This window comes from Ixodes scapularis, unplaced genomic scaffold (genome assembly GCF_016920785.2).
Source record: "Ixodes scapularis isolate PalLabHiFi unplaced genomic scaffold, ASM1692078v2 PGA_scaffold10__122_contigs__length_95168666, whole genome shotgun sequence".
NCBI classification, from domain to species: Eukaryota; Metazoa; Arthropoda; class Arachnida; order Ixodida; family Ixodidae; genus Ixodes; species Ixodes scapularis.
Genome location: NW_024609836.1, coordinates 12,516,966 through 12,542,299, shown reverse-complemented (window position 1 = coordinate 12,542,299; position 25,334 = coordinate 12,516,966). Strand labels below are relative to the sequence as shown.

Genomic DNA, 25,334 nt, shown 5'->3' with positions numbered 1-25,334 from the left:
AGCTGCGCGAAGTGCACGCAGCTACCAGCTGCGTGCACTTCACTTGCGTTCGCTTCTACTCACACCGCGCGCACAGGCGCAACTCTCCTCCTCTAGTTTCTTCTCCTTCAAGTTTGAATATAAGCAGCGGTAGCGCGCTGCGCGCGTTCAAGGGGAGGAAGTGGCCGAGTAGGCTAACGCGTCTCAGCTCGGAGCGTGGAGCGAAAGCTTGCGCTGGGAACCTCCTGGGTCCGAGTTCCGCCACCCCCGCCCGTTTCGATCTGGATGAGTTTCGTACCGGCACGCGTTCGTGTGATGACTACTGCGTGATGCACGTTAAGAATCCCAGGTTAGCGGTTGTACTGCACTGGCTAAATTGCTGAGCTAAGAGACCGATCACCCGTTGAGGCGCATCTCCACCAAGGCTGTATAAACATACAGAGCAAACCAATTTCTGCACGCGTTCAGTTCACCGCTGTTGACTCCACTTCACTTTGTTCTTCCGATGAAGTGTGATGGAACGATGCTCCGCATCACCCCATGGTTCCCCTCGGAAAGATGATGCAATTTTTCCTTTCTCTATACCTCACTACGGTGTTCAAATGACAACGGGTTCAAATGAGAAAGCGTCGAAACGCGAAAGGTTAAAACGCGAAGGGCGTTTTGCGAATTGGTTCAGACGAGAAGGGTTCAAATGAGAATGGGTTCAAATGAGACGGGTATAAATAAGAAAGGGTCGAAACGCGAAGGGTTAAAACGAGAAGGGCGTTTTGCGAATGGGTTCAAACGAGAAGGGTTCAAATAAGAATGGATTGTTTCGAGATACACCCTTTGAGACAGTGTTGGTGATGTGTTGAGAGAAGTCGAGAGAAGAGAAGACAACTCCCAGGGTAGGAAGCGACTGAACGACGGCAATCGGAGCACCTGACAGGGAGTAAGCTGGGAGTGAACCAGAACGACTGTTGGTGATTCGCATTGCAGCGCTTTTGTGCTGGCTTATCGTGAGGTTGTTGATTCTAGCCCAGCAGCCGATCTGGTCAAGGAAGTCCTGGACGTCTGACACAAAGAGGGGCGATGTTACTGGGGCCAGAATAGTGGTGTAGTCTGCGTATTAGACAAGCAGACATTCGCTAGATGTAGGCATGTCGTTGACGTATAATAGAAAGAGAGTGGGCCCCAAAACTGAGCCCTGGGGTACCCCAGAGGTGACAGTAAAGTTGTCAGAGACCTCGCCATGAAACAGCACGCGGTGGGCACGGCCAGTTAGAAAGCGGCTCAACCAAAGCAGTAGGGACCCGCTCACCCCGTGCTGTGCAATTTTCTGAAGGAGGATGGAGTGGTCCAAAGTGTCAAAAGCATGGCACAGATCCAGTTGGATCAAGTCTGTCGGCGTATGGTTGTCCATATTGTCACTCACATAGTGTGCGACAGTAACAAGGGCAGTCTATCAGCTTCGGTTAGGTTTAAAACCATGCTGGGAAGCAGAAAGAAGATTATTATTGTCTAGGAAACGGAGGAGGTGCTGATTAACTACACTTTCAAAGGTTCGGCACAGGATAGAAGTGATTGAAATTGGCCGGTAGCTAGAGGGATCGTTGACAGGTTTTTGCTTGTTCTTGTGCACTGGGATAACAAACACTTTTTTTCAGGGGGCGGGGACGTAAGCATTGTTTACGAAAGATTGGAAGAGATGAAGCATAGGGAAAGAAACATATTGGTACAGTGTCTTGAGGAAGGTAGGGGCAAGCCGGTCAGGCCCAGTGGAGTGAGAGGTCTTGATAAGACGTACTGCTTCGTGCAGTTTATACAGTTTCTAGTGTGACAGCCGGAGAAGGCACGGAGCCCTCGAGCTGCTGGATGATGTGGTCAGGGTCGGGGAAGGGACGCTGGAACTGAAAACCGAGGAAAAATGGGAGGCGAATAGTTGGGCAATGCCTTTGGGCGACGTAATGGGTAGGTTGTCAACGGAGAAACAGGGTTGCTGTCGACTGGACTGAAGTCTGTTGAAGAACGCCCAGAACAGTTTCGGGTCTTTTTTCGCCTTGACAGAGATTGTGTGGGCGTAGTCCATGTGGGCCCGGTAGATGGCAGCTTTGAGCGAGCGCTGCAGATCTTTGGCCTTGTGGAGGGTCGTGGTACAGTTCAGGCGAGCAGCACGCTTGAAGAGAGCGCGTTTACGACTGGCCATTTTTTTTATTTCTGGAGTAATCCATGGGGACCTCTTTCTTTGTGAACAGCGAGACTTACTTGGCAAACATTCCTTCTGGATAGCATCCACAAAGTCGCACCAGAGTTCATAATTATCAGAGCAGTCCTCACCCATCGTGAGACACCAGGGGGCAAGATGCGCTAACTGTACCATATGGGCACAGTCTATCTGATAAAAGTTCCACACGGTACATGCAAACTGACCTTTTCGGGGGAGGCTTTCTGCATATTCGACCTCTACTGCGTGATGGTCACTCCCGGACAGACCAGGATACACTTCACAAGAAAGGATTCTAGTTATGTCTATGGCGAACACGAGGTCGAGAAATGACGGGGCACGGTCTTGTACTTGATAGCTGGCAGAGCGGCGCACCTGTTGGAGGCCGACAGCAGAGATGACGTCTAGGAGTACATCATCCGTGTTGTCGCTGGGAGAAGGCTCTTCGTGGCTCCACCGTTCAATGTGAGAGTTAAAATCTCCAAGCAGGATCACGTCTCTGTAGGTCTCAAATCTCACACGGGAAAACGAGGCGTCCAGGAGGGTGTACGAGACCTCGCGGTGATTGGGTGGGCAGTACACACATGTGAGAAGGATCGGCCTCCGCGGAAGGAATACTTCAGCGAAGACTGCCTCGAGATCTGGGGACTCAAGGTCATCCCTGCGGTTCACAGAGATGCTGGATGGCGTGGCGATGAGGACGCCCCCACCCTTGCCGCTTCGGTCCTTCCGGAAAACTGCAAAAGTCGAGTCGAAAACCACACTGTCCTGAACGCCGGGGTCAAGCCAGGGTTCGGGTAGGAGGATGACAGATGAGCGAGGGAGAGACGCAACCATGGCCTGTAGGTTGAGAACGTTGTTTTTGATGCTGCGGCAGTTGCTGTACCACAGCGTCAGACCCTTATTCATACCCAGGGCGTGAGTCGGGTCGGGAACAGGGGGCAATGATCCCTCGCGCGCAATGGAGACGGGCGTCGGACTGGCGCTGACCACTGGAGCAGGCCCTGTGCATTGGCTGGCCGGGGGCGAAAAAAGGACGTCGTCGAAGGCAGGCAACGCGCAAACACCGCAGTACCATTTGGCGGGAGATGCAGCGAGTCGGCTGTATGCTGGGAGCGAGAGGAGCTCGCACTTGCGGTGGAGCCATAAGTCACATCCATCGCACTGTAGCGCAGCCACACTCTCGAGCACTGGCCGGTGACAGCAAGGGCAGATGGGCCGCAACCCGGGTCCAGGATTTGGGAGTACATCACCGGCGAGGAGGAGCAGCCAGGTGATGGGAGGCTGCTGGAGGGAGTGGGCACTGTAACCTCGAGCCAGTTGCGTGAGCTGCACAGTAGGCCTAGCATCGATGCCGACAGAACCAAGAGAACGAGTGTGAGCAGCCGCAGTATGAAGCTCAGGTGGCGCGAATGGACGGGTGACGTGCTCATGGGCCCCCGATACGGCAGAAGATTGTTGACGGAGTGCCACAATGGACCTTTTGTAGAAACATCGGTTCGAGAGTAAATAGTTCCAGTACCCTTTCTCTCTTCCTTCTGGCCAAGCAGAGAAGGAAGATGGTTTCGTTGTGCCGACTTCGGGGCGGAAGATTACGCACGATGAGGACAAAGGCGAGTTTGGGGGAGCCTAGGGTGCCTTCATGAAGGCTCCTTAGGGGAGCCGTATCTAGGTCACAGCGCCTCAATGGGTGAACATAAGGTGCCTTCATGTGCGTTTCGCATAGAGTGATGCCAACTGCCTGTTTCCCTTTCCCCCGCCGACATTTTGTTCCTCATTGTTTCCCCGTGCGTTTCCCGTGCGCCGGAAAGTGGCCTTTGTGTCCATCGGTCCCCCCATCCGAGGGGGGAAATGCTAATCCTCCCTCCGTGGGTTCCACAACGCTGCTCCGAACTTGTGAGATAAGGTGCTTGTTTCCGGGAGGGTTATAAGCCCCACGGATTATCGCCGAGACCAAAATGGCTGCTGGTTTGTCGGCGAGTGGTATTACAAAGGGTGTCACCACCCTAGCAAAACGCACATAATGGCTCCCTAGGTGAACAGGATTTTGGGTGTGGAACGGGTGGGAGAGGCCTAGCGCGCGCGTTGTTTTCTCGCCACTTAGTCTCGAACCGAGTCGCGTGTCTAGGTGGCAGCACATATTCGCCAAGAGGTCCAAAAGGGTTGCGGCCACGCACGAAGACGTGGCCGCAACCCATGTTGCTGCCGGACTTTTAACTGTTCACTCAGATTTAACACATATCTGTTTATTTATGTGAAATAAAATCCCAGGTGCCCTTTTCTTCCTCAAACTGGAAACCAAATATCGCGAAATTCCCCTTTTCTGAGATATAGAAATATTGATAAAAAAAACTCGCCGTGTTAGGTTGTGCTTTTAACAAGAAAAAAAGGCATGCGTGAACGCAACTGGTTTTTTTAGACGTTTATGGTAGATAAATTATATTTGTGCCATAAAAATGGATCTTTAGTTCCCAACATCCAACAGCAACTGCTTTTCTTTTTTTTTTTTCACCAGAATTTTTTTTTTTTCATTTTAGCTTTTGTTTCGTGCAAGATGCATATTCTGGACCAGGCGCATACTCTGCAAATCTAATCATCTCATTCGCAGCACACTTTGCAAAATTCCTACAAATAAAATCACTATTCGATATTCGATTCGATATTCAGCTTTTTTTTCTTGATTTGATTCGGTATTCGATTCGAAAACTACTATTCAGTATTCGCACACCCCAAATTATATTCACTAAATTCAACAAAGTGCACAAAATAATATTGTAATATAGTATCACAGTAATAAATAAAATGTTCCGCTTTGTTTATATTATTTTGGATGTTTGTCGAGAGCTAGACATAGCGGGAAAAATGGCTTCGGTTCCGGATTACGGCCAAAATAGGCATGCTTGGTGCACATGGAAATACAAGCGCATGTTTTCATCGCCGCAAGAGTTCGAGGCCGTACCTGCTGTTCAGTACAGACATATCTCGTGCCCATAATTACGGTCATAGTGGCACACACCACAAAAGTGAGTATGTTCGATTCGATTATCTTCAACGTGTGTCCGACGGAACACTGGAAACAATCAAACTCCTTGCGCCGTACTATTACAGTCTCCTGTACTGCATTTGTGCCTATCTGGTTCATAATAATAATAATATTAAGAATAATAATAATCTTTATTTGCAGGAGTAATGTTACCTCGAGTGGCTTGCGAGGCAAAGGCAGGCAAAGACAGAAAGAACAATAAAGTTGCGATGGACAACTCTGTGTTGTGTTTCTTTTTCATCAAATAAAGTTCACGCACACAAAACTTGCTGCCGAGAACGGAGAAACGACAGTCGACGTTTTTCTGCGGCACCGGTGCCGGTACGCGGTCGAAGTTAAGACGAGCAACATTCATCTCGCTCTCGTGCCTTACACGTACAGACATACGCAGCTGTAGAGAAGGGGACGAATCATTTCTTTGCCTGAATATATCTATAGTGCGTTGCGCCATATTATGTATAATACATAGCATTTCGCGACATTTTACCGGTCACCGCGAAAACGCACAGAAACCGAGACCGTGCATTTCTTAGGCCTACGTCAACCACACCGATCAGCTCAGCTGGACATGGGCGCGTGTTAGAATGACAGTACAGTACATACCATACGTTGAAATAAACGTGACGAAATCTGGTGATATGCAGTAACAGTACCTAGAAAAAAACACAACTGACCGCATTCGCGGGGTTTACGACTAGATTCACGCTGCCATCTGCAACCAGCGACGAACCTTTGAATATTCGTCGCGGGAAGTTCGGAAATTTCCGAATCTGTCCGAATCCGATTTTCCGGTGATTCGCTCCATCACTAGCTAAGATCGAAGTTCGAGCTTGTCGATTGTCGACAGTTGCTACGCCAGAACCGTGTCCCTGTGGCCCGCGTCCCTCAGTCGCGCTTCACGGGCCCCTACCCTGCTGCCGCGCTGTCTCGCTGCCTCGCTGTCTCGCCCAGTTTACGTTCGCCCCCTGTTGCGTCTCCGGGACCGCGTTTGTTCGTGGTCCCCGGGGTTCTCGGTTTTCCAACCATGGCGTCCACGGTGCTACCAGCCGAGTGTATGTGTTTCTCTTTCAGCGTCCCTGCCGACACCGCCGTCGACGAGATTATGGACGCTTTCCAAGTAAACGCCGGTTCCTGAGGTTTGAAGTCCCTGCCACACCAAGGTGGAACAAGGCTTATGTCGTCGGTGAGCAGCATCGGTGCAGCAAACCGCCGTGTAGCCCAAGGGACCTTGGTGCTCCGTGACGTTGCGGTGCCACTGGAAGCAGTCGGCTTCCACGTCCTTCATGTCTCCATTTATCGTCTCCCGCCGTATGTCACGGAGGAAGCCGTCGTGTAAGCCATCGCCCCGTTCGGAAAAGTAAAGTCCATCACGTACGTGTCGTACCGAGACCGTCCCAACATTCTGACAGGAACGCGGGTGGTCAAGGTGGAAATGACGAAGCCGATACGAAACTTCATCACCATCCAAAGGCACCGAGTAATGGTGGATTACCGTGGCCTGCGACGTGTGTGGAGCCGGTGCGGGCAGGAGGGGCACATCGGGCCTGCCTGCAAGACCGCTCGCTGCGAACGTTGCGCCGTTTTCGGGCATCCAACAGTGGGCTGCACCACCTCTTGTTTGCGGTGTGGTCACGCCCACGCAACAGCGGACTGTACGCAGTGTAGGTCCTACGCCGCTTTGGCCCACCCAGCGGGAGCACCTGGACCCCACAAGCCATCGCAGGGTGCCGCAGACCAGAACCCCCCTGTTTCTGACGAACCCAATGACAATTTCGACCCCTCCATCCGTCCTCAGGATCGTCCACTGTACCCACGTGACACGCTCTCCGGTGATTCGTCGAGTGAGTTTTCCTCTGTCACCTCTACCGATGTCCAGTCACCCGATGTGTTTTCTATGGAAACCCCTGTGCAAGCCATCGTCAAAACGCAAGTCACCGCAGCGACGCCCCCCGTCGTCCCAGAGCAAGTCGCCACCGTGACGCCCTCCATCGTCCCAGCGCAAGCCACCGCCGCGACGCCCATTTTCGCCCCAGCGCAAGTTGCCGCCGCGGCGCTCCCCGTCGTTTCGACGCAAGATGACGCTGCAGCGTCTCCGGACGGTCTCGACTCTCAGGAGAGTGACGTGGCCGACTCGAGTTATAGCCCCGGTCGTCTGGTCATCTCCGACGACACGAACCTAACCCCAGGCCAACGAGAGCCTTCAGCCCGTTCTGAATTGCTGCCGTCAACACAACGTGAGTCGTCCAAGTTCTCTTCTTCTGATGAAAACGAGGACGGGGCGGCTGACCGTGCTGACGCGAAGCGAACCTTTCCGAGCACTAGCAGCGGCTCGGACCAACCCATCGCGTCCACCGCAAAAAGAAAAAAAAAGCGTTCCGAGTCCAATGATTCGGGCTACAGCCTGACGTTTTAGCCTATCCTGTGACCATGCTGTTTGTCTTTATTTCTTCCTTTTTGTGGGCCTGCACGTGATTACCCTGAATGTTCAGGGTTTTAGGTCTCCGAACTAACAACGCGAGGTTGTGCATCTGGCCCAGGCACAACATTGCGATCTGCTTTTTCTTCAGGAAACAAATTTTTTTTCCGCACCAGATGTAGCCGAGTTTAAGACGAGATTTTCTATCCCATGTTACTTTTCGTTTACTGTGTCACGCTCATGCGGCGTCGGCGTTTTAATTTTTTCGTACTTGTTTCCTTAGAGGCGCATTTTCTCTTTGTGATCCTGACGGCCGCGTTCATGTATACTCCTTTTTTTGTGGGTCATGCTAAGTTTCGGATAGTGAGTGTTTATGCGCCTGCGCCTGCTTCGGCGTCTAACAGTTTTTTTAGTAGTCTTTTTCAATATGTTCCCGACGACGGTTCCTTTTTGCTTTGCTGGGACTTCAATTGTGTAGGAGATTCTGTTCGATATGTTCGTGGCCCTGGACGCAGACGTTCCACTTCGAATGCCCGTGAGCTTGTACGGATACTTACGCTCTACAATTTGCGAGATGGCTGGCTGGAGTTGAATGGAACGGCGTACATGTCCACGTGGTCGCGAGGCTCCTCGTCGAGCCGTCTAGATCGAGTATCTGTTCCTTCTTGCCTAGCTACTCACATTGAAACCTGCACGGTGCTTTCTTTTCCGATAGCCGCTGGCTACATTTCAGACCATTGCCCAGTGTCCATTGTTTTCGACGTCTCCAGTTGTTTTGCAACCGCGAGGCGACACATGGCGAATGGACGTCTCCCTTCTGCGAGATGGCCTAGCCCTTTCGAGCCTGCTGTGACGTACCCGTCTTGGGTTAATCCTCAAAAATGGGGCGCTCGGGCCCAACCCAAGGTAAGGCCAGGTGCGCGCGCGCGGGTTTGTGGTTGTGTGTGCGTCTTTCAAGAGCGAGAGGCAACGGGCACCCCCCCCCCCCCCCCCCCCTTTTTTTTTTCGGCAGAAATGGAGAAAGTTGAATGCTTCCAACTTTGCTATCACCGTGCACGCAGTGCACGGCGATAGCAAAGTTGGAAGCATTCAATAAATTTTAGTTGCCAGTTAGCGCTTGTCCTGTGTGTTTCTCTGTCTTTTTGTCCCGTATTTTTTAGCGCTATTTTTAATATGAATGTCCAGTACCAACTTGCCCAGCAGACCAAGCTTTTACAATATGTCCCTGTCTCTCAAGCACGATCTCTTTTCGTACGCCAATTTTACAGACTTGTCAGGGTGCTTCGTCTCCCTCGATCAAGCCAAGGCCTTCGATCGAGCCGAGCACTGTTTTCTGTTTGAAGTATTGAAAGTTTTTGAGTTTCGTGACACGTTCATAGCCCTGCTCCGATCCCTGTATAGTGGACTGACAAGCCATCTCCAACTAAATGGGCGGATCCTGGCTCCCTTTTCCGTGAGAAGGGGAGTGCGGCAGGGTTGCCCCCCGTCTCCCTTGCTTTATGTCCTAAGTCGGGATCCTGTCCTCCGACGCCTTGCGTCTTGCTCCTGAACACGCGGCTTTCCGTTACCAGGCGGCGGTGATGTCGCAGTTAGCGCGTACGCCGACGATGTCAGTTTGTTTTTGCGTGACTGGCAGAGCTTTGAGTCTGCTGCACAGCTTTTCACAGAGTGCGGTTTCATTTCGGGAGCACGTTTAAACACCTCCAAAAGCCAACCTCTTCGTTTCGGAAGCTCCCCTCCTTCCTTACACGCAGAGATCCAAACTGTAGCCGTGGTTCGTGTCCAAGGTTTCTTTTTGACTGTTCTGGAATGTCGCCACGCACGTGGGAGACTATAAACTCCGCGCTCGAGCGCCAAGTTGCCGTGGCGGAAACGTTTGCGTTGTCGCTTCGTGAGAGAGCGTATCGTGTGAAAGCAGTTTTTTGTGGCCAACTTTTTTACGCGGCCCACGTCGGCTTCCCACCACCTCGGTTTTGCCGGCGTGTAGCGTCCTGCCTTTTTAGGATTTACTAGAGCCAGGGCACAGAGCTCGTCACCAGAGCTGTTCTCCGTCTCTCGACGTCACTCGCAGGAAGGGGAATGGCTTGTATCGACACCATGTCGCAAGCACTCGCGCTCCGCACCATCCTGGGGGTGCCTGATGACACAGAACACCCGGCACGCTGTTTGGCCTTGTATTTCTTGGGTCCCTCGCGTCAAAGGCTCGTATACCTTGGGCCCTCGGCCACCTCTGCCCAAGCGCTGAGATTACACCCCCTTTCTACTAAACGCTGGTGACCTTTCAAAAAGATTTAGGCAGAAGGGCGCCAGATCTCAAATTGCGGGACGAGCCGCCGGCTCGTATTGTCGGGGAGGTTCGCTTGACGCGGATCACAGCTAATGAGCGAGCACGGGCAAACGCTTCTCCGTTGGACTCCTTAGTTTCCCGCTGCCTCCCTGGACCCGTAGAGGACCTCGAGTGGCGTCGAGGATGGGAGGTTCTTGCGACAAGGGATGGTCTGCAGCGTTGGGGCAAGGTGCTTGATTCCCGGTGCCCCAACTGCGGAGCAGTGGAGACGAACTCTCACGTTTTTGCAACTTGCAACGTTGCGAGATCTTTTTGGCGTCTCGTGCACCATTGTTTTCGCACTCTGGGCATTGTGCACTACGTCCCAGTCTGCCGCTATCTTCGAGGAGGCTTCGCCCTCCTCCTATTAGCAGTCGGCCAGCAAGTGCTTTGGCAGAATCGTTGTGCTGCTGTGGGCCAGCAGCATCGTACGCGAGCCATGTGGCCTCTGCTGTCCAGTCTTCGTGGTTCCTTGTACCGTTATCTAGACCGCGAACTCTTTTGGCTGGGAGAGCAGGAGTTCCTGAGACGACGGTCCTGCCTCGTCCGGTTGACTAATGGCCGAATCCTTCTTTCTTTCATGCCACTTCCCTTGGTGTGATAGGACATTTACTGAAATGGCATTCGAGTTTCACGTTTTTATCTCTCACGTATTTTTCTCTTTTTCCTAAATCAGCGTCTTTGGTACGCTATTTTTGCATGAGGGATAAGATACTGTGTTCAGTTCCTGTGTAAAGTAAGCCCAGTGTATACTGTAAATAAGCTTGAAGACCAGTGTGTATATTATGTATGTGTCCAGTTCCATTGAATTTGTCAATAAGCGTTTTCTAAACAGTATCTGTTCTTCCTCGATATTAACTTTATTTTTTTCAGCGAGGTGGGGTACTCCGGGCTTGCCCGGAACTTGCCGGGGTCGGCCCTGCATTGCAATATAGCGGGGATCGGCCCAGTTCCTTCGTGAACAAATATGTAAATAAAAAATGAGACTCTCCAATGTTGTATTGGCAGACCGCTCAGTTTAATACTGGAAACTGTACTGAAAATGCGCGGGGTTGGCGGGAGACACAGAGTTGTAGGCACCGTGTTCACCACTTCACGATGAGTCGTGAACGCGGTGCCGACAGTTAAATATATTTTAGCACAGTGGTAAGTTTGGCTAGTGAGTGTAGAATCGCTTCTCGGCCTTTTGGCTAAGGTCAAGGTTCGAGCTCGTCGACAGTTTCTACTCAAGAATCGTGTCCCTGTGGCCCGCGTCTCTCACTCGCGCGTCACCGGAGTGCCCACCCTGATGCCACGGAAGATGCCGCCGCCATCCCAGGCCGCGCGCCGAAGGCTCAGTCTTTCGTGTTCTCGGCACCCGCCGAAGCCCCTGTCAATGAAATTATCGACAGCTTGTATGGCCTCGTTGGTGAGGACAGTTTGATGCACTTGCTACACTTCGGTGCAACGAAGTTTCTGGCTGCTGTCGGTTCGACGGCAGCTGCAGACAAGATGGTAGCGCAGGGCCACCTGCTGCTTCGAAACGTCGTGGTCCCGCTCGAAGAAGTGGGACCGCGTATCATCTGCGTGACGGTCTTCCGGCTCCCTCCCTACGTCCACGACGACGCCCTCCAAGCAGTCTTCAGTTCTTACGGGAAGGTGCTCGCCATTTCCCACCTGACCTACAAAGACCGGCAAAAGCTTTTCACCGGCACGCAAGTCCTCCCCATAAATAGATAAGATAGATAGATAGATAAGTTTATTTGATTTGAGAAAAAAACTCTCATACAATCTAGCCCGCTTAAGCGTAGGTTCGCTTGTATGCGGGACATGGCAGTACAGATATTTTCATCATGTAGACACAAATGATGGTTAAATGTAAGTAAAACATGAAAGAAACATTCAAAATAACACAGTAATAAAACGAATTTTACAAGTAGAAAATTCACCTGTGAAGTAACACCCAGTTTGGCAATAAGAGTCAATCAACGGTTACAAAAGAAACATGGCGAACTTAAACACATAGTGACAGGAGTTAACAGGTATATACCGAGATACACTCGATAGAAAACACTACGCTTTTACGCAATACCTCATTGTTCAGAATTTCAGTTCGACAAAAACACCACTCTTTTATTTTTTATACATCTGCCTCTTAGATGACAGGCTTAGGATGTCTTTCGGCAAGCTATTAAATATTGCAGGAACATAATAGTTTCTATGTTTTTTGCCGTAGTTTGTATATATTTTTGGAATTGCACAGGTTTCTGTGCGCCGGAGGGTTTTTATCCTGTTGGGTATTTCTTTGAATTCCTTCGAAAACTAATGGCTGGTTAAAACGACAAATTTAAAGACATTTTCAAACGATAATAGTCCGACTGCATTCTTCCCGTCCTTGGTTTCCTTCGGTTCATGTTTTGACCCATGTACTATATTGCTCACACATCTATTAATAATACTATCAATTTTTTGTTGGTTATATCTAAGATATGTTCCATATATAGTATTTCCATAACGTATCACAGATTCCCCCAACGATAGGTGCACCTCACGCCTCAGATTGACGTCACATCCACTTTTACGTCTATATAAATATGGAGAAACAACGCGAAGTTTTTTGTATAACATGATCAATGGGATTACTCCCTAAAACGTTTTCGTCGAAATGCAAACCAAGGCAGGGCGTGTTTTTAACAGTATTAATTGTTTCGCAGTCGCATTGATCACAATGTTGATCATGAATGAATATGGGAACATCAAACGGAACTTGTTCTGTAAGGGATTCGGAAACACATGAGTTTAGTTTTGTTGCAATTGACAAAGATACAATTGTTTTTCAGCCAGCTCATTAATTGTACTATATTGTTTTGAAGTGTAGGAGCAGCCAGATTGTATTGTTCGTGTGGTAATATTAACGCAGTATCATCTGCGTATTGAAATAAATTGGATTTGAGCTTTAGGTGACCTATGCCATTGATATATATCTTGTAGAGTAAAGGACCCACTGTAGATCCTTGTGGAACACCAAAATTCATTTTAATTTGATCACTTGTTTGACCGTTAAGCTTCACCATTTGAAATATCTTAGTAAAGGAATTTGTGAGAACGGTATAAAATGGCCCTCGAAAACCCATTCTGTTCATCCTTGATAACATGGCAATGATTTATGGTATCAAAGGCTCGGGATAGGTAAAAAAACAGTGCGATAGCGGTTTGATTATTGTATGAAGCCTTATAAATGATATCCGAAAAATTTCCCATCAGCAAAGTCGTGTTTTTTTTTTGTTTTCGAAACCTGTATTGGTGTTGAGAGTACTAAAGAAAATTTGACATAGAATGCCGTCATCACTTTTGCTGAATACGTTTTCATTATGTGTAATGGCTGGAAGTATGGATATGGGTGTATAATTTGTATAGTTTTCCTTTAGATTCTTTTTTGTGTACTGGCCGGGTATACAATTTCATCCCGTCTGGAATATTTCCGCTGTCAAATATGGCATTGAGAATTGAAAGCAAAACACCTTTTAGTTTATAAAAGTTACAGTAAAGATCCCGCACTCTTATTAGGTCGTGTCAGCTGGCTTGAATAAAGACATACTAGAAAGTATTTTTTTCCAGATCGTACTCCGTCATCAAAGGTAACAACGCTCAATTTACATTAGAATTCCGATATCGACAGGAATCTCATTTTTTTTATTGATCATGGTTCTTAATTTCTGTACAGAATCAATAAACGCATGGTTAAAAGAGTTCGCAAAGACTCGAAAATTCGTTGTTGTTCCAAAGCTTTTTGCAATTACTTTGTCAACGTTTACTTCAGCCTTTATACCTGATAACTGCCGTGTTAGGTGCCATATTCTTCGAGAATTCCCCTTGCAGTCTTTGAACTCCTTCAGGTAATATTTATTTTTGCTAGTGGTGTCAGGGCCGTTAACTAATTTATCATTTTTCGGAATTCCACTTTAAGTACATTATCCGGGTTTTTTCTACATCTTGCCCAAAGCTTGTCTTTTAAATAGCAGAGTTCCATTAGGTCCTTATCGATCTATACGTTTTTATCTTTTTTTTTTTAGATTTTTCTTCTTTTTGAGTTAGAATAAATTTCTTGGAACTTTTAAACTAGTCGCGTATATGTAGCGATATGATCACTTTCAATAAGCAGGTTCCAATCGTAATCTTGTATTAATCTGTCGATATTTTTGTTATCAAAAATAATTATATTATCATCTTCGGCCCGCGAGTTTTTAAAGATCTTCTCTTGCAGTAGTGTTGCAATTACAAAGTAATGATCTGCAACTTGTTGCTTGATCACCCCGATAGCGTTCTCAATTCACTTACTCGAACTATAATAGGATCAATACAACTCCGCGTAATATTATCCCCTAGGCATTCTTCTCTTGTGCAGTCGTCAATAACATTTTGTAACCCCCAAACTCAGCTAAAATATCTAGGTATTGAGATGATCCACACCTAAACAGATTTTTAACGTCAATGGAGATGAAGACGCCCGTGCCGAACTTCGTCAACGTAGGAGGGCACCGTGTGATGTGCGAATACCGAGGAATGAAGCAGGTCGTCGCCCGCTGCGGCCTGGAGCGCCACTTTGGAGCCGCTTGTCGTGTTCTCGGCACCCGCCAAAGTCCCTGTCGATGAAATTATCGACAGCTTGTATGGCCTCGTTGGTGAGGACAGTTTGACGCACTTGCAACACATCGGTGCGATGAAGTTCCTGGCTGCAGTCGGTTCGACGGCAGCTGCAGTCAAGGTGGTAGCGCAGGGCCATCTGCTGCTTCGAAACGTCGAGCAGGTGGGACCGCGTATCATCCACGTGACGGTCTTCCGGCTCCCTCCCTACGTCCCTGACGATGCCCTCCAAGCATTCTTCAGTTTTTACGGGAAGATGCTCGCCATTTTCCCCCTGACCTACAACGACCGACCAAAGCTTTTCACCGGCACGCGAGCCTTCCGCATGGAGATGAAGGCGCCCGTGCCGAACTTCGTCAACGTAGGAGGGCACCGTGTGATGTGCGAATACCGAGAAATGAAGAAGGTCTGTGCCCGCTGCGGCCTGAGGGCCACTTTGGAGCCACTTGTCGCACACCCCGCTGCGACCGGTGTGGCGTTTTTGGCCACGGCACTGATGCTCCGTGCAAGTGTTGCGGTCACAACCCCGCCAACACGGACTGCACGCAGCGCCAGAGTTACTCGGCAGTGATTCGAGACGAGGGTCCTTCGGATCCTAGGCACCCTTCGATGGCGGCACCGGGCCCGCCCGACAGCACTCCGGGTGCTCCCCCCCAACCTGCAGAAACCCTAGCGCCCGTCGGCGTGACCCAACTGGACTCTCCCCAGGTACCAGCAGCCGCATCCTCGGATGCCAGCAGGCGCGACGGCCCCGACTCGGAAGCCGAGCCCCTCCCTCCCCTCGTCATCGACGAGTCGGCAGAAAGCGAGTCGCCGGCAAGCCCAGAAGCCCAAACCGGAGCAGCCACCGCCTCCTCATCGACAAGCGACCCATGTCTGAGGGGGTGTAGCACGATTGCCCCACGTGCAGAATCCCCGGCGCAAAAGTCCCGCGTCATTAGCCCCAGAATCCCAGTCAAGTGTTTACCCCGTGCAAAAAGCCTTGTCCTCACTGACCCCGTCCCACCCTTTTCGTGCTTCAACCAGTATTGTTCTGTGTCTTTAACTGATCCATTGGGCGCCTACAAAGGCTATTTCAAGTGAAGGAAACAAAATAAGGTTCACTTGAATTACAAAAAAGTCAGATGACGTGGAAGTGGCGAATTTCATAAATCTGCATACCCATCGATGCACCCGTAGAGTGCATCGATGGGACTGTATTTACGTAGATGGATACAATATGTTTTTAGAACGGCGTAAGAATGGAACTGGTGTTTGGTGTATGGCGCCATGAGGAGCGGGTTTAACAGTTTTGACTGAACCGTCGGAACTGTGAATCTGCGCTTTCTTCAAAGTCGACGAATGCTTTGGTTCAAAAAGGGAAAAAACGCATGCGAGCTGGTGAATAACATCCACAGTAACCCTGAGACGTAGGAACAATAAAAAAAAAAAAAACTTCGTTGTTTTGTTCGTTTTTTGTTTGTTTATTCTTTCTACGTCTGTGGTTTAATGCTGAGGTTCAATGCTTATTCATAAAAATTGTAACTTTACATATTTTGCCGGTGGCTGATATTTTCTGTTTGTTTTCACTTTTAACGGCAATCCTTACTTGAATCCCGGTTACGGCATGATCGTTACACAAGAGTTAAAAGCAGAATGTTCCGCCCTCGCGCTGAGGACCCGGCCACCTGACATTGGGGATTCGCGTCATGGGCTTCTGAAACTGGGGCTTTTGAAAGTGGGGCAACTAGACCGGGGCTTTTGCGCGAGGCACTTGACACGGGGCTTTTGACATCGGGTGCTTCCGTGCACCACCCATGTGATGCCACGAACTCCCGTGGAATCCGTCACCGACAACACGGACAGCATGGAGCCGTCGCCGTCAGACTCCGTTAGCACCCTGGCGCTGGACCATGCGACCACTAGGGTTCTCCCCTCCACCGTCAGACTCTGGACCCGGCCCTATACGCTTGATGGGTACGAAGAAAAAGGTTCAACGTCTGAGTTTGATAGACCGTCTCGTTATTGGACGATAGCCCCCGTAACTAAGAGGCCTTACTCGTCACTAATTCTATGTCGCGTTCCAGCCTTTTTCTTTTGACCATGATCGTCTTTTTTTCTTTTTGTAATGACCCTCCGCAAGTTATCTCTGAACTTCCAGGGTTTCCGGAACGAGGATAAGCAACGCGAAGTTGTTCATTTCGCCCGGGGTTTGGGCTGTGACCTTCTTTTCGTACAAGAAACTAAATTCTACGGTGCTCGCGATGTCAAAGATTTCAAAGCTCGTTTTTCTGTGCTTTGTTACTTTCCTTACAGTTCGTCGCACTGCACGGGTGTGGGCGTGATTTTCTTTCGACCTTGCTTATCACTAGTAGTTTTTGCACTTTCGACCTAGACGGCCGTGTTATCTGCCTCGATCTTTATCTCAGGGCGCAGCCGGCGCGCGTTATCATTGCGCCCGCTCAACCAGCGTTTTCACATTCCTCTTTCGCTTCGCTAGACGGGTTTCTTTTAGAGAGCAATTCTTTTATTCTTCTCGGGGACTTCAACTGCGTCATTAACTCTTTCCACGACGCCCGGGGGCGGGGCTGGTGCCACTCGACATGGAATGCGAAATAATTAGACCGCTTATTCGTCAGTTTTAGTTAGTGGACGCCTGGGAGGTTAAAAACCCTAACGTCTTTGGGTACACCTGGGCGCGCCCTGGCTCCTACAGCCGTCTGGATAGGGCTTACCTCCCTGCGAACTTCCCGTGCCCTGTGACCCGGTGCGAGATCGCGCCCCTCCCGCCTGGGGCGCGGTTTATCTCAGACCACCGCGCGCTGCTTAAATTGTGGCACTGGCGGTTCCTGAGTACCGGGCTGGAAGAAGCGCCCTGTGGCGCATGGACGTGAACCTCCTTCGGGACCCGTCTTCCGTTGCTGAACTGCGAAGCAGCATTGCAGAAACGTTGAGTCAAGCACCCTTTGACCCCACCCAGTGGGCCGGTCTGATATTCACCTGGCAGGCCTTGCTGGCCTCGGCTGACAGACGCCGCAGAGCTCGGCAGACCTCAACTCTGAACGACCTGATATGGTGCATGCGCATTGTTCAGCGGGGTGGGACAGGGACCTTGCTCATGCAAGAGTACCTGAACGTGCTTCGGGCGGGCGCGCTACAGCCGCGTACTTAGGTACAACTCTCGAACCGCCAATGTCCAATTTCTGAGGGATAGACCTGTGTCCGACCCCGAGTTTCTGCGGTATTTGCGCGTGTCTCGCGGGAGAAGGAGGGGGAGGAGGGGCGGGGGGGGCGGGAGGGGGGGGGGGTGCGGGGTCTCTGCGCGGGTTTCGGAAACGGTCCTGCCGGACGGCAGCGTGTCATCCAGGGAGGATGACAGAGACGCCGTGTTCCGGGAGTATATATTTCCCTTGTACGCTGCGGCTCAAAGCGATAACCCCAGTGAATTTGCCGCGGACGTGCGTCAGTTTGGTGGGGACCTCCCCTACATTCCAGCTGAGATGAGCAAGAGGTTGGTGCGTCCCGCCGCCCGTCAGGAGGTGGTGGACGTACTGCGTTCTATGAAGACCGGCTCGGCCCCGAGCCCGTATGGTTTGCCTACAGAATTTCACGCAAAGTTTCGCTGCTTCTGTGTCTCGCCCTGTCCGTCTCACCCAGTTTACGTTTGGCCCTGTTGAGTCCCCGGGACCGAGTTTGCTCGTATTCCCCTCTGTTGTTTTTCTGTTTTTCCAACCATGGCATCCACGGTGCTACCAGCCAAGGGTATGTGTTTCTCGTTCAGCGTTCCTGCCGACACCGCCGTCGACGAGATTGTGGACGCTTTCCAAGTTGTTAGCGCGTCAGGAAACACACCACTTTGTAACTCAGGTTCTTTATAGGAGACGAGAAACGTGAATACATTGATAGGGTACAGATTACATACGTCCGACCCTGGTAGGCATGATGGCGTCGGGGGCGACGACCGTTTCTGTTGGACCGGAAGAAGGCTGGCGGCTCTCGCCAGGGTTGCCGCTTCCTGCCGCAACATAACTAAGCGCCGGTTCCGGAGGTTAGAAGTTCCTGCAACACCAAGGTGGGACAAGGTTTATGTCGTCGGTGACCAGCATCGGTGCAGCAAACCGCCTTGTAGCCCAAAGGAATTTGGTGCTCCGTGACGTTGCGGTTCCACTGGAAGCAGTCGGCGTCGACGTCCTTCATGTCTCCATTTATTGCCTCCCGCCAAATGTCACGAAAAAAGCCGTCGTGCAAGCCATCAACCCGCTCGGGAAAGTAAAGAGTATCACGTAAGTTTCGTACCGAGATCATCCCGTCATTCTTGACAGAAACCAGCACTCTAATAAAAAAGGGTGCCCTGGGGTACACCCATTAGGGGTGTAAGTGCTTGTCACATATACTAAACCCTTTGGGGGAATATGTGTGCACCACAAAATATAGGAATATGTGTACCCGTTGGTGTGCACATGCACACCCTTTTTACAGGAATCTCACTCGAAGGGAACACAGGTGCACCATATTCAATGGTACACGACTACACCTCTTTTTACACCCAATGAAATGAAAGGGAACACAGCTGCACCCCATTCGAAGATGTACCATTGCACCGCTTTATAAATCCGCCTCACTCAAAGGGAGCACAGATGCACCTCGCTTAATAGTGTACAATTACTCCCCTTTCTACACCTACTGCCCTCAAAGGGAGCACAAGAGCACCCCGTTCAATAGTGTACTCTTACACCTCTTTCTACACCCACTGAATTCGAAAAGAACACAGATGCACCCGATCCAAGGGTGCGTGGTCAAACCACTTTATGCACCCGCTTTATAACTAACTTCATAAACGTATTTAAGACATCAAGGAAACCGTTAAGAACTGTATGCGCCCCGCTGATTGCAAAAAGGTGGGTAAACGGACATACGGGATTGTTTTCATATCTCCTAGAAGTTTATTAGACAGCCTATCCGTAAACAAGTCCAAACTTGCAAGCAATCCGTGATATGTGAAGAGGTACAAAGAAGCTCTTCCACAACTGAGAAGATTACTAAACAAACAAGAACCGAAGTGAGTCTTAGGTAGTGTCTATTCTGCCAGCAGCCGAAAGAATTATTTCCACGAAAATCTACCGGCAGTCGCCAATCATTCATCGAACGACGTTTCAACGACACGCGATGTTTCATAGACAACTCAGATTAGCTTTTCTATATTACCTTCTCTTTTTTTTTCTTGTAATGAGTCGCCCCGGAGTGTATCCGCAAAGTGACGTGTACGGGTGGGACAGGTGGGTTAAAATTTTTGTAATGAGCCGCCACAGACTGTCGCCACGAAGCGGCGTGAACGCGTTTTAGCATATTTTGTGACCATGCTGTTTTGCCTTCATTTCTTTCTTTTTATGGGCCTGCATGTGGTTACCGAATGTTCGAGGTTTTCGGTGCCCGAACAAACAACGCGAGATTGTACAATTTGTTGAGGCGCAACATTTTGATCTGCCCTTCTGTAGGACCCAAATTTGATTTTCCGCACAGGATGTTGCCGAGTTTAGAAGACGAGGTTTTCTATCCCCTGTTCTTTTGCAGTGTCACGCTCATGCGGCGTAGGCATTTTAATTTTTTGTGCTTGTTTCCTTAGAGGCGCTTTTTTTCTTTGTGATCCTTGTATACTCCTTTTTTGTGGGTCGTACTAAGTTTCGGGTAGTGAGTGGGCGCGTTAAGTTGGCGCTCCTTTACTCCAACTCCGACGCTCCGAGCTTCATACCCCGAGCGCAGCAACTAAACGGCGCATAGCGTACAGGAGCGCGACGCACCGAGGCTGCGTTCCAAACCTACTCGACAGAATCCGAGTTACCCAGGAGGATTATGTCACGTGACAACAAATATAGAGAAACGCTGGACGCGGGTAGGTTTTCGATAACCACTTTTACCCTAGAGTTAGATCGAGTAAGTTTTGGAACACGGCCAGAAACTATCGACGGGCCACCGGGCCACACGAGCTCTTTCCGACCGTGGGTGCGGTGGCAGAAGCCGAAAATATTTCGAAAATAAATAATTAGGCCCTTGTGGAACGGCAGAGTCTAAATAAAAAAAATACGGCGACGTTATGAAGTTTCTACGAACGTTTTAATATTCCTGAAAGATTTGAAGACTCGCTTCGTGCATATATGTGGAAGGTTACCTTGGCCGATCCATTTATTGATCATGCATGCTGTTCCGATTTAAATTAAAGACAACACTCTTGAACCTGCTCGTTGACGCAGGATACCCTCAATTTTGTCAGAGATTACCTGGTTTCATCGGTTCCGTCGCGCAGCGGGACGGAAGCTACGCCGATACCGGCACCCCGTCGTCAATTCGTTTTTAGGCGGTATGCATGAACAAACCTTTCTTGCAACGCTAACTGGTGTTTCGGATTTTCAGTCTAAGTATCTTTATTCGCTGCGGCTGGGCTAAGCATTCTATAGCAGGTCAGCGATCAGACTGTCTTTTCAACACAACTTTTCTGTCGCCGAGCTATCGGCACGCTCGTTCGACAGATCAACTTATATTCAGGCAAGACGCACGAACAAACCTTTTCCTCGACGATCACTGATGTTTGGGCTTTCAAATCGAAGTATCTTTATTCGCTGGGCTAAGCATTATAAAAAAGACAGCTCCGAATGTCTCCTCACCTCGACAACTTCTCTGTCACTGTGCTATCGGCACGCTACTGTTTGATAGATGAATTTCCTTTTCATGCGAGATGCATGAAAAGGAACGCTTTTCGGTACGCTAATTGCTGTCTTGGCTTTCAAATCAAATCGTTTTTATCTGCTGGATTAAGCACTAATCAACTGAAAAGGGGCAGCGATCCGGCTACGGCTTTCGTCTCGACGATCTCAACAGCAGCGCAGCCATCTTGTTTGGTTACGTGACGTCACGGAGCGTGAAGAAGTCACTTGCGCTCCGAAAAATTCTCGGTACACGAAGAGCGCGCTCGAGTGTCAGTCTCCAGTGGCACTCCTCTCCGTTTAGTGGAAGGAGCGCCAAACTTTCGCGCTCCGGAGCACGGACTTAACTCGCCCAATGTTTATGCGCCTGCGCCTGCTTCGGCGTCTAACAGTTCTTTAGTAGTCTTTTTCAATATGTTCCCGACGATGGTTCCTTTTTGCTTTGTGGGGACTTCAATTGTGTAGAAGATTCTGTTCGAGATGTTCGCGGCCTTGGACGCGGACGTCCCACTTCGAATGCCCGTGAGCTTGTACGAATACTTACGCTCTACGATTTGCGAGATGGCTGGCTGGAGTTGAATGGAACGGCCTACATGTCCACGTGGTCGCGAGGCTCCTCGTCGAGCCGTCTAGATCGGGTATATGTTCCTTCTTGCCTAGCTACTCACATTGAAACCTGCAAGGTGCTTTCTTTTCCGATAGCCGGTGGCTACATTTTGGACCATTGCCCAGTGTTCATTGTTTTCGACGTCTCCAGTTTTTTGCAACCGCGAGCCGACACATGGCGAATGGACGTCTCCCTTCTGCGAGATGGCTTAGCCTTTTCGAGCCTTCGACGATCTATAGGGGCGTCACTGACGGTCGTTGCCCTGTCTCACACCCGGTGGGATGGGATCAAGGCTGATGGCCGTTTCCTTGCAACAGCAGCGGGGAAGATGCTTCGCCGCAGGACGACTGACGCCCTCAACGAGGTTGTCAACCATATGGTTGACATTGACAACCTCGCGCGCACACACCTGGCACACGCATACATCTGATATCGGAATACCTGGCGGACCTCAGAGATTGACATCAGCGCCTTACACGCTTGTTCTCCCGAACGTTTGTCGAGCAGCGACGGCGAGACCGGCCTACGGCTCACCCAGAGGTTCTCCGGTGCCTCCGCGCCGCGCGAAATTGTGGAGGTGGACCGCGTTTCATTCATAGAGTCCAGCTCGCGGACGGGAGCTTTTCCGACGACCCACACGATATGGACACGGTTTTCAGGGATTTTGTTTTCACAACGTTTTTGTACGGATCACCTTTCATCCGAAAGTTTTGCTGAGCAAGTTCGTCAGTTTTGTGGCAATGTTGCTGCTTGTTTCGAGCCCTTGGCCTCGTCTCGCGTGCGTCCCACCTTTCGAGATACTTCGTGCTATGATAACTGGGTCTGCCCCAGGGCCGGACGGCTTGCCAGCCGAATTTTAAGTTTTTTTGGGGGAAATATTCGGGGCCCTCCTTGTCCAGCTGGTCAACAGAATTCTGGAAACCGACGCCGTTCCTTCATCATACAAACGTGGTCGCATGGTGCCCTAGGGAAGGTGGCTTACCGTGGGACCCCTCGGCGTGGCGGTCCATAACACTTTTGAAAACAAACTACAAGTTGGTGACGTCACTGCTGGTTTCCCCTCTTCGCTACATTTTGTCCCATGTTGTAAACCCAACACCGACATGTTCTGTACACGGCTGGAACATCTTCTCGTCCCTGCGTCTCCAGCGCGATATTTTTTTGTACGGCAATTTTACACACTTGTCAGGGTGCTTCGTCTCCCTAGATCGGGCGAAGGCCTTCGATCGAGTCGAGTTCTGTTTCTTGTTTAAAATCTTGAAAGTTTTTGAGTTCCCCGACACCTTTATAGCTCTGCTCCGATCCCTGCAGAGTGGGCTGACAAGCCATCTGCAAGTAAATGGGCGGATCTTTGCTAACTTTTCCGTGAGAAGGGGAGTGCGGCATGGTTGCCCCCCTGTCTCCCCTGCTTTATGTCCAAAGTCTGGATCCTCTCCACGGACGCTTTGCGTCTTGCTCCCGCATACGTGGCTTTCCGTTACCTGGCCGCGGTGATGTCGCAGTTAGCGCGTACGCCGACGACGTCAGTTCGTTTTTGCGTGACTCACAGAGCTTTGAGTCTGCTGCACAGCTTTTCTCAGAGTACAGTTTCCATTCGGGAGCGCGTTTAAACACGTCCAAAAGCCAAGCTCTTCCTTTCGGAAGCTCCCCTCCCTCCTTACATGCAGACATCCAAACTGTAGCCGTGACTCGTGTCCTAGGTGTGTTCTTTTACTGTTGTGGGGTGGTCGCCATGCACTTGGGAGACTATGAACTCCGCGCTCTAGCGCCAAGTTGCCCTGGAGGAAACGTTTGCGTTGTCGCTTCGTGACTAAGTGTATCTTGTGAGAGCAGTTTTTTTGCGGCCAACGTTTCTACGCCGCCCACGTCGGCCTCCCTCCACCGCGGTTTTGCCGGCGTGTAACGACCTGCCTTTTTAGGTTTGACTGGAGCCAGGGCACGAAGCTCGTGACCAGAGCTGTCCTCCGTCTTTTGAAGTCACTCGGAGGAAGGAGAATGCCTTGTATGGACACCATGTCGCGCGTACTCGCGCTTCGCACCATTCTGGGGGTGCTTGACGACACAGAACGCCCGGCGCGGTGTTTGGTCTTGTATTTCTTGGGTCCCTCGCGTCGAAGGGGAATCTCTACCCAAGTGGTGAGATTACACCTCCTTTCTACCAAACGGTGGTTAGTTTTCAAGAAGATTTAGGCAGAATGGTGCCAGACCTAATGGTGCGGTACGAGCCACAGGCTTGTATAGTCAAGGAGGTCTGCTTGACGTGGATCACAGCTGATGAGCGAGCACGGGCAAATGCTTTTCTGTAAGACTTTTTGCTTTCCCGCTCTCTTCTTTGACCCATGGAGGACCTCGTATAGCGTCGAGGATGGGAGGTTCTTCCGACAAGGGATGGTCTCCAACGTTGGAGCATGGTGCGCAATTCCCGGTGCCCCAGCTGCGGGGAGGTAGAGACGAACTCCCACGTTTTTGCGACTTGCAGTTTTGCGCGATCATTTTGGCGTTTCGTGCACCATGTTTTTCGCACTCTGGACATCGTGCACTACGTCTCGGGCCGCCGCTATCCTCGAGGAGGCTTCGCCCTCCTCCTATTAGCAGTCGCCCAGCATGTGCTTTGGGAGAATCGTTGTGCTGCTGTGGGCCAGCAGCGTCGTACGCGAGCAATTATGCCTCTGCTGTCCCGTCTTCGTGGTTCTTTTTACCGCTATCTAGACCGCGAACTTTCTTGGCTGGCAGAGCAGGTGTTCCTGAGGCAATGGTCCTGCCTCTACATCTGGTTGTCCAATGGCCGAATCCTTCTTTCTTTCACACCACTTCCCTTGGTGCGATAGGAGCATTACTGAAATGGCATTCGAGTTTCACGTTTTTATATCTCGTCACGTATTCTTTTTTTCTTTCCTGAATCGGTGTTTTTGGTAAGCTATTTTTGCCTGAAGGATAAGATACGGTGTTCAGTTTCTGTGTAAAGTATGCCCATTGTATCGAAGGGTCCAGTAACTGTAAATAAGCTTGAAGGCCATTGTGTATATTTTGCATGTGTCCAGTTCCATTGAATTCATGTCATTAAACTTTTTCTAAACAGTATCTGTTCTTATGAGCGTAATATCTGATAGGGGCCCTATATGGGCCCTCGACATTAACTTTATTTTTCAGCGATGTGGGGCACTCCGGGCTTGCCCGGAACCTGCCATGGTCGGCCCTGCATTGCAGTATAGCGGGGATCGGCCCAGTTCCTAAGGGAATAAATATGCAAATCAAGAATGAGACTCTTCAATGTTGTATTGGCAAACCGTTCAGGCTAATATTAAAAACTGTACTGAAAAGACACGGGGTTGGCGGTAGGCACAGAGTTGGTGCCATATATCTTCACGAGGTGTCGTGAACGCGGTGCCGACAGTTAAATATATTCTTGCACAGTCATAAGTTTGGCTAGTGGGTGTAGAATCCCTTCTCGGCCTTT

The 25,334-nt window shown here is 50.2% G+C and overlaps 4 pseudogenes; 3 read left to right on the top strand and 1 right to left on the bottom strand.

Moving 5' to 3' along the window:
• Positions 1-1,624: 1,624 nt before the first annotated feature.
• LOC115317345 lies at positions 1,625-10,282 on the bottom strand (annotated as a pseudogene).
• Positions 10,283-10,786: 504 nt separating this feature from the next.
• Positions 10,787-10,925, top strand: LOC115322896 (annotated as a pseudogene).
• Positions 10,926-11,461: 536 nt separating this feature from the next.
• LOC120836533 lies at positions 11,462-16,608 on the top strand (annotated as a pseudogene).
• Positions 16,609-24,931: 8,323 nt separating this feature from the next.
• On the top strand, positions 24,932-25,109 carry LOC120836659 (annotated as a pseudogene).
• The last annotated feature ends 225 nt before the right edge of the window (positions 25,110-25,334 follow it).